Source organism: Macaca nemestrina, chromosome 9, assembly GCF_043159975.1.
Source record: "Macaca nemestrina isolate mMacNem1 chromosome 9, mMacNem.hap1, whole genome shotgun sequence".
Classification (NCBI taxonomy): Eukaryota; Metazoa; Chordata; class Mammalia; order Primates; family Cercopithecidae; genus Macaca; species Macaca nemestrina.
The window spans coordinates 27697-37578 of record NC_092133.1 but is presented as its reverse complement, the minus strand read 5'-3'; the positions used below and the strand labels follow the sequence as shown (position 1 = coordinate 37578).

General features: G+C 44.0%; 1 pseudogene; it reads right to left on the bottom strand.

The window, feature by feature from the left end:
• Positions 1–5238: 5238 nt before the first annotated feature.
• On the bottom strand, positions 5239–6570 carry LOC105471387 (keratin, type I cytoskeletal 18 pseudogene; annotated as a pseudogene).
• Positions 6571–9882: the final 3312 nt, after the last annotated feature.

Here is a 9882-nt window from a genome sequence, read left to right as displayed (position 1 = left end):
ATTCAATCCATGCTCTTTTTCTGCCTTTAACTCTCACTCATGCATAAACACCTTCATGTGCTCCCTCTTTCTCCCATGTCACCCCATCTTTACTTCTCTATTAGGGGAAATGTCCTTCACTTTGTCTTTTAGATCACCAGCTTAGTGTTAAGCCTTGTTGCCTCTGTTCCATTTTACTCACCAGTCAGCTTTCATAAACCTTTTCTGGAGTATAAAAGGTAGTCAGAAAAGTGCAGAAGCCATAAGTGTACAACTCAATGGATGATCACTAATGAACACACGCGTGTAACCACTACTTAGATCAAGGAACAGAAGTCTCCTCTTGCCTCTTCATAGGTGCCAAATATTCTGACATCTAACACCACAGTTTAATTTTCCCTGGGTTTGAACTGTACTTAAAGATAATTAAACAGTGGGCACTCCTTAGGATCTGGCCTCAGTGCAAAAGTGTGTCTGTGAGATTCATCCACGTTGTACATAGGCGTGACACATTCGTTTTCATTACTGTATAATTTTCTACTCAATGGACATTACTTCTCTATTTGACTATTGATTGGTATTTGGATTGTTTTCAGTTTGATTATGACCAGTAATGTTGCTGGGAATGCATTTAAACACATGTCCTCCTGTTGGGCCGTGTCTGCTAAGGCAGAAGACACAAATATCCTTGGGCCAGTAATGTTATCCCCAGGTCTATCTCAGACACAAATGAACACATAAGCCCCCATGAAATACTGGAATCATTTTCCTTCTACCTAAAATACAACCTTTAAGAGCACATATTTTGTGCTGTTTTTCTGCTGACAAAGTTAGTGATACTTCTTGCCTCCAAATGCCTTAAGTTCACTGTAATTTCTAAAGAAATTTTCAGTAATATAGAATCCTAGATTAGTGATTATTTTCTATCAAGCATGTGAAGATATTTCCTTTTTCTGAGTTCTGGTTTCTATTGTTTCTGTCACAAAATCATAGTAAATCTTATTGCCGCCCTCTTGAAGGTGATTTGTATATTTTCTTCCCTGGATGCTTTTATCTCTTTATTTTTTTATTCTCGTTAGTTTTCACATGAGTTGCCTAAATTTGGTTTTATTTGTATTTATCTAGTTGCTTCATTAAAGAAAATAAGTGTTGATTTGCAAAAATTCAGTCATTATCCTGTCCAGTATTGCTTCTGCCATATTTCCTCTCTCCTCTCCTTCTGGAACTTCAACTACACATGTCCAGTCTTTTCACTCTATACCAAATATTTCTTATGTTCTTTTGGAATTTTAACTTTTATTGTTTGGCCTAGGTATTTTTGTCTTATCTTTCAGTTCACTAATTCTCTCTTCAGCTGTGTATAATTCATGGAATTTTAAATTTCATTATTCTGTGTTTTAGTTTGAGATGTTTTGAACATAGTAATCACTGTTATTTTAAAGTCCATGACTGATGTCACCACTGCATCGATTCTCAATGAGTCTGTTTTTATAATCCATGTGTTCTTGGTTAGGGCCATGTAGTACTATCTCTTTGAAGGTCTGCTAATTTTTTTGTTAGGTTCTAGATGCCTCATCTGAAAAAAATTACGGATATAATTTGAGGCTCTAATAATGTTACCTTCTTACAGAGAGGATTTGCTTTTCCCTCAGGCAGCCTTAGGCGTCAGCACCCCATGACCACTCCAAGCTGTTCAGAGACTCCAAGCTGTTCAGAGGATTTGAAGCAGGGCTGTGGTCCCTGTGGGGGCTGGTCGGGTTCCTGTTCACCTCACTCCGAGGATGTAGCCCTGAACACTTAACAGAGACCTTCCTCCTTGAACACCTCTGATTCCTGGTTTTGTTCCCGAGACCTCTGAAATTGCTGATAGCTCTGCTGAGATTTTCTCTCTCATCTGTGCTTTTTTGAATCACCAAATGCTTCATGGAAAGTGTCCCTACAACTCCTCATTCCCTTGGTAGCCTTTCAATGCTTTCATACAGGTTCTTACATACATTGCATGCAGCGTTTCCACCTTATCTTAGCAGAAGAGTTACTCTGAATCACCTAGTCCATCATTGCCAGAAATAGAAGAGAGGCAATCCAATTTTTAACTTTTAAAAAATCTTCTCTATGAGTTCCTTCTTTTTATTTTGCTGTGGTCCTAAGATCCTGTTAAATCAGTCTGAGGATATTACAGTATTCTCACTGTTGGGAATAACGTTCAAAATCCTAGGGAAATTGAACACTCAAGCAAAGGATTCTTAGCAAAGCCATTTTACTTCTGCACAGAGGGGTGCCTCCTTGGCCAGTCACCACGAGAGCACACCTGAACAGAGGGGCACACGAGCCTTTATCCCTGATGCAAATCCTGCCCCTGTGCCCTTTCCCCATTGGCCGGGGTTGGGTCATGCAATCTAAATTAATCCTAGTTGGCTAAACATTTTAATTTTTTTTAGGTAAGGTGGGTACATAAAAGAAAGTGGAGAGGAAAGGGGAAGGGGTGTCTGTCATGAGCTAGAAAGTTAGTCCTCTTTCTAAATAAGGAAAGGAATGTAAGCTGGTACTGATAACACCTAGTACTGTGGCATGCCTGGACATCTAACAAGGCAAAAAGGAAAAAAAAGGAGAAAAATGACAAAGGGGGTGGTACTATGAATTAAAGAATAAAAGATTGATCAGATTATTTGAAGAGAAACCTCATCATATCCCACATCCCCTTATCAGTGGGGAATGTGTTCCAAGTCCCCCAGGGGATGTCTGAAATCATCGATAGTACTAAACCTGCATATACTATGTTTTTTTCCCTACACACAAATACGTATGATTAAATTTAATGTATAAGTTAGACAGGAAGAGAATATGCTGGATATTGTTATAGTTGTTTTATTATATTAGTTATTGTTAATCTCTTACTGTTTATTCCTTGAGTCCATTCTTGAGTAGAATAAGGGTGACTTGAACACAAGCACTGCAACAGTTGATCTGATAACTGAGACAGCTACTGAAGGACTGACAGGCAGAAGTGTGTGCAACAGGGATATGCTGGACAACAGTTACATCCTGGGTGAGGTGCAGCAGGAGGGCAGGAGATTTCATCACAGTACTCAGAACAACATGCCACTTAAAACTTATGAATTGTTTATTTCTGGAATTTTCTAATTAATATTTTCAGACTGTGGTTTACCACGGGTAGCTGGAACCCTGGAAAGTAAAACCAAGGAAACTGAACCCATGGATAAGGGGGACCACTATAATTTGAAATCTTTCAGTGATGTGAATTACCTCCTTTTCCCCCATTGATTGACATGCGTAGCTGATGCAAGGTTTGTCTGCAGTTGTGCAAGTCTGTTTTGCCAACAATCTCAAGTGAGGATAGCAGACTTTACTTCTGATTCGTCCAGCTGGATGTGGGCTTCTCTTCCTGGAGGCTCTCCTGTAGAATGCAGGGGAAGAGTAAGAATTCCTGCCTGGAAGCTCCTCTGGATCGAGTCAGGATGGGTCTGAGGGTGAAGTCCTTTCCTCAAACTCCGTCCAGGGCAGATCATTTCTCCCCTCAGCTCTCTTGGGATCTGACGTTGAAATTCTAGATCCCAGGCCAGTCACGGTAGCACATGCCTGTAGTCCCAGCACTTTGGGAAGCTGAGGACAGATCACTCAAGCCCAATAGTTTGACACCAGCCTGGGCAACATGGAGAAACTCCATCTCTACCAAAAATGCAACAAACAAACCAACAAAAACCAATACTCTAGCCAGGCATTATGGTACATGCCTGTAGTCTCAGCTACTTGGGAGGCTGAGGTGAGAGGATCACCTGAGCCCAGGAAGTAGAGGCTGCAGTGAGCTGTGATTGCATCATGGCACTCCAGCCCTGGTGACAGAATGCGACCCTGTCATGGGAAAAAAAAAAAAAGAAAGAAAGAAAGAAAAGGAAATTCTAGATCTCTCCAGCTGTTTTCCCCCAGCTTCAACATCCTCTTGAGCACTCTCTGTGGATAAGACTGAACTTTTTAAAACTAACTTTCCTGCTTTAGTCTGAGAGTAAATGGTGCTGGTTGGTCTGTGGAAGAGGAAAGTTCTTAAGAGCTGCAGGCAGCCCCTGTAGTATCAAGTCCCTGTCAAACGCCTGTGGTCCTCCTTCTCTAGCCTTTTGTACCTACCTTTTGCTTAGTGGATGACAGAGCTCCTATCATTTGCTTCCTACTCCAGGCCTCGTGTTGGTCCATGGAGAGTGGTGGAAGCAGATGCGACTCTTTACTCTCCTGATCCTGCACAACTTTGGGACCGGGAGGAGGAGCATTAAGGAGCATGTCCAGGAGGAAGTCCAGCACCTGGTGGAGTCCCTCACCAAGACAAAGAACTGGTTTGCAATTAGTGCCTACTGCACAGTTGGGTGGGGAGTTACATTCACTGCTCCTGCTCTTTTCCTTGGCTGGTGACAACCCTACTGGAAATAATTTCCCTCTTTTCTGTTATGGAAGTATAAACTATTTATGGTAATTTTGATTTAAAGGGAACAGTAGATGGGACATGTGTATGTCAAAGTTTTCCTTGATTTTTTTATGACTTTCTCACCAGCTCTGACCCCATCTTGTCCTCGCTTGTGCTTCCTGCAACTTGATCTGCTCCATCATCTTCTATGAGCACTTTGACTATGAAGATGAAGATTTGCTCTACCTGATTAGGTTGTTGTCTGAAAATTTTTCAATATTGAACTCTTCCTGGACCCAGGTAAAGCCATGACTGTGTCTGGCTGTTGGATTAACCAAATGTTCGTGCCAAGGGTCAGTCCAAGTGCAGAGCCCCACCTTGGGAAGTGGGGAGACGGGCAGAGCCCAGCACACCAGAGGAGATGGAGTGGCAGATGTGGAGAAGCGACAGGTTTACTTACTTAATGCAGCTGAAATTCATGGAAGGATGTTAATTCTCTCCTCTGTCAGCTTGCCTCTTCTAAAGTGCTGACAAGCTCCCCTTGCTCTTTTTAAGGTGCAAGGCAGCCCTGCCTTAAGATCCCTGCAGCACAGCCAGTGAGTTGCTTTACATAATAGGAAAATGCAGCTAGAAACCATAGTAGGGGCTGGGGAGAGCATGTTCCCCTTTAGCACAGAGATGCCTTTAATATTACACAATATTACACTTTTCTCATCCTGGTTGACAGAAGGGAGAGTATTGTAAGAGTATTTCTTTCACAGCTCTACAATTTCTGGCCTTGGTTCATTCACTATCTCCTTGGAAGTAGCCACAACCTTTTTTTTTTTTTTTTTAACTCTAAACTTTTTATTGGCCTCCTGCTCCCCAAAGGGTACCCTGCTTCTGCTGGCTTAATGCCTCAGAACTTTGGTGTCACTGGTCTCAGACACCACTTTGCCATCCACTATCCGGCGGGTGGTGGTCTTTTGGATGGTTTGCGTGGAGTTGCTGCTGTCCAAGCCATCACCAAGATTGAATTCCTCGCCATCTTCCGGCAGGCGGCGGTCGGTGGTGATCTCAGCTTCCAGCTTGACCTTGATGTTCAGCACGGCTTCTTACTGCTGGGCCTGGCACTGTCCCTCTGCCCGGGTCTGTGCCAGCTCTGACTCCAGGTGCAGCAGGATCCTATTGAGCTTCTCCATCTGTAGGGTGCAGCGGGCCTCCACCTCCCTCAGGCTGTTCTCCAAGCTGGCCTTCAGATTTCTCGTGGAGTCCAGGTCAGTCTCCAAGGACTGGACTCTATGTCTCAGCTCTGTGTGCGTCGTCTCAGCAGCTCCAACCTCGGCGGACTGTGGTGACCACTGTGGTCCTCTCCTCAATCTGCTGAGAACAGTACTTGTCCAGCTCCTCTCAGTTATTCTGAGCCAGCTCGTCATATTGGGCCTGGATGTCTGCCATGATCTTGGCGAGGTCCTGAGATTTGGGGGCATCTACCTCCATGGTCAACCGAGAGCTGGCAATCTGGGCTTGTAGGCCTTTTACTTCCTCTTTGTGGTTCTTCTTCATGAAGAGCTGTTCCTCCTTGAGAGCCTCGATCTCTGTCTCCAGCTGCAGTCGAGTGACATTGGTGTCATCAATGACCTTGCAGAGCCCATGGATGTCGTTCTCCACAGACTGGCGCATGACCAGCTCTGTCTCATACTTTACTCTAAAGTCATCAGCAGCAAGACGGGCATTGCCAATCTGCAGAATGATGCGGCCATTGTCCACAGTATTTGCAAAGATCTGAGCCCTCAGGTCCTCAATGATCTGGAAGTAATCGCTCCAGTCTCTGACCTAGTGTCCCTTCTTCTCCAAGTGCTCCCGGATTTTGCTCTCCAGCCTCCGGTTCTCGGTCTCCAGGCTTCTCACTCTGTCCAGGTAAGAGGCCAGTGGTCGTTCAGGCTTTGCATGGTGTCCTTCTCATTCTGGATGCCTCCCATTCCTGCCAGACCCCTGGCCATCCCTGAGGCCAGGCCCCCGAACCCCATGCTGCCCCAGAAGCTGGTGGTGCGGGACACGGAGATCCGGGAACCAGAGGCCCCGGCGCCTGCATAGACGCTGGCCGCGCTGCTGACCAGCCGGGCACAGTAACTGGGCGCCTGGACAGAGCCCAGGGACTGGTGGTTGGTAGAGAAGGTGGAGCGAGTGGTGAAGTTCATGCTGTGTGGGAGGAAGGCAAGACGACAGGACTCAGGCTTTGCCGACGACAGCCATAATCTTTTTTAAAATGTTCAGAAAATAAAAATTTTAATTTTGGAGAGAGTGAAGGAGAATCAGGGGACTCGGGACCCTGAGAGCCCCGGGGATTATATCGACCGCTTTCTCAGTGACATGGAGGAGGTGGGTGTAAGCGGACAACACTGTCCTCACCAGGGATCTGGCTGTGCCATTCTCAGTATAAGTGTCCCCACAGCACCAGGACAGAAGAAGACGCTGCTCTCACACCTCTGCAGAGAGCAGCCAGCACACGCACACTTAACATGAATTATATTCTGTGTTCACCAGTCTTCTACGTAGAATCCCTTCTGGCCTTGAAACTGTTCGTTTTACTACCATTGGACCTCTAAATGGAGTGTTTTAACTTTTTCATTAACTGGCTCATTAAACACATGTTTACTGAGCACCTGCTAGGCAAATCGATCATGACAGAGACTCTGTGTGCCCCCAAAGAGCTCACAATCCATTAGTGAAGATGAAGCGTAAGCTGCCTGATGTGTAAACTGTCTCTTTCCCTAACACCCAGACAGAGCCTGCAATGTAACAGATACTCAATAAGTGCTTTCGTAGGTGTTGAATACGTGCTTCTCTATCCCCACACAGGCATGCCTGTGCATGTGTGTGCATGTGCCTGTATGCATGCGTGCCTGTGTGTACACAAGCATGTACTGTTTTTACCTTTTCACAAGTCTGTCAAAAGTGAAACATCTTACAAGATGTTTTCTGTTATGCAAAGTGTCAATATTTCATTGCTGAATACAAATTAGACATCAAATGAAAATCACATAGACCAAAAAATCACCACAAAAGTTATTCGTTTATAGCCACCATTAATTTTGATTGGGAATCTCCTATTCACAAATAAAATGTTACTGAAAAGTGTCCTTTTATGAAATCATGTAACTGCTAACTCCATTATCTACAGGAAAACCACAACCCATCTTCTGAGTTTAATTTGGAGAACTTCACATGTACTACGTTGAGTCTGTTTACTGCCAGCACAGAGACGGTCCCCATCACACTGAAACACATGGAGGTGGAGGGTGAGGAAATTTCTGCCGGGCTTGGACAGCAGATACAGGAGCAGAGCAGAGGCGCCATCCCATTGCTTCATGTTCATGTAGTAGCTTCCTTGACTGAAGGATAATACAGGCCTATTGAAAAATGCATGTAATTGTGAAGATAAAATTTTAAAAATTCAGTAGCAAGCCTATCATTCAGAAAAAAGTTTTGCACTGTATTGGGCTGGTCTCCTGCCACCCTCTTCCTGTTTATGTGTGTGCACATTTTGCAAACAATATTCTAATTGCACTGCATCATAACCTTAGTTTTTCACTAGATGATGTATCATGGATTTGTTCACAGGTTATTTGGTATTCTTATACTGTTATTAACTAGCATGTACTTTTTCATTTTGTGAATACACCATAATTTACTTAACCAATACCTTATCGTTGGGTATTTTCATTATTTTTCACTTTTTGCTATCACACATAGTGCTATGAAAATGATCATTATACAGAAAACTTTTGTTATGTACCTGATTATGGCTTTAGGATATATATCTAGTAATTGAATTGCTGTATCAAAGGTTGTTACAGGCCAAAAAGAATGAGGGTCGTGACCAAACTCAACACACCACTGGAGGCTATATGAGCAAACAGAAAACTGTTCTCATGAAAGCAGGATGTTGGAAAACTGACAAATTGCATCTGCTGCCAGAAGGATTGCTGAAGGCAGTCACGCCCCCAGCACAGTGTTCCTTGTGATTATCGATAGGAACCTCTGAAACCTGTTGTGCCGAGAAAGCAATTATGTGCACCTGTGATAAATCTAGCAGCTGACCAACCATTACCTCTCCCTCCATGCTCTTCTTTCTTTCTTTCTTTCTTTTTTTTTGACGGAGTTTTGCTCTTGTTCCCGAGGCTAGAGTGCAGTGGCGCAATCTCAGCTCACCACAACCTCCGCCTCCCGGGTTCGAGTGATTCTCCTGCCTCAGTCTTCCTGAGTAGCTGGGATTACTGGCATGTACCACAATGCCTGACTAATTTTGTATTTTTAGTAGAGAGGGGTTTTTTCCATGTTGGTCAGGCTGGTCTCGAACTCCCGACCTCAGATGATCCACCTGCCTCAGGCTCCCAAAGTGCTGGGATTACAGGCATGAGCCACCACACCTGGCCCCTCCCTGCTCTTTCTACCTAATACATACGAAGGGCTGTAGAAGCTCAAGGCTGCCCTTGCTTGCTAGAAGCAAGGAGCCCCCTGACCCCTTCTTCCAAATATACTCTTTTCTCTGTTTTTATTCCCGCATTCATCCCCCTTTGTTCAGTCCCACAGGGTCCATGCCCAGGTGGTGCCCAAACACAGGGACATGAGGACATGAACAAAGAAGGTTTGCTGTAGCAGAGGAACTGAAGTTGACAAGATGAACCAGGATGAGTCTCCTGGCAGTGGTTATAATGTCGTGCCCTAAAGAGGTACTGGGAATGGGAAGTTTCTGAATGAGGGTAACATGGGGAAGAATTTGTCTATTGAAGAAAAACATTATGTGCAGTTGCTTAAAGTTTTGTTGAAACAATCTGGTGCTCAGGTTAGTTCTCACACATGAATGAAGATGCTGCAGAGGTTATTACACATAACCCATGGTTTCCACAGACAGGCACTCTCGATGTGGAAAATTGGGACAGAGCTGGAGAAGGATTAAAACGGGCTCAAAATATCTCAAAGTTGATTCTTTTGTTTTCTCCACTTGAAGTTTAGTTTATACTGTCCTTCTTTCATTATCTCCTTCTTATTCTGCTGGACAACAGGAGTCATGTTCTGAGTCTAAAAATCTGAGAGAATCTGTTGTCCCACCCACAGCACCAATTGAAAATAAAAAACAGGAAAGGGAGGATAAAAATTGGCCTATACCACCCCCTCCAGTTGCAGAAATATCTGTTCTGCCTCCTTTGGTAGCAGAAATAGAGACCCCGATACAGAGAATGTTACACTTTGCTGCCATAGCTAGAGAGCCCTTAGGACCTTGCGCTTTTCCTATTTCTGTAAGGCCTGATCCAAACAATCCACAGCAGTTTATTCATGAACACACCATATTAGAGTTTAAGTTGTTGAAGGAATTAAAAGCTAGTGTAGTTAATGATGGAATACAGAGCCCATTCACTTTAGGATTGCTAGAATCTATATTTGGTGCTATGTGCCTTCTACCCTTTGATGTAAAACATTTGGCTCACACTTGTTTGTCTGCTAGTGCA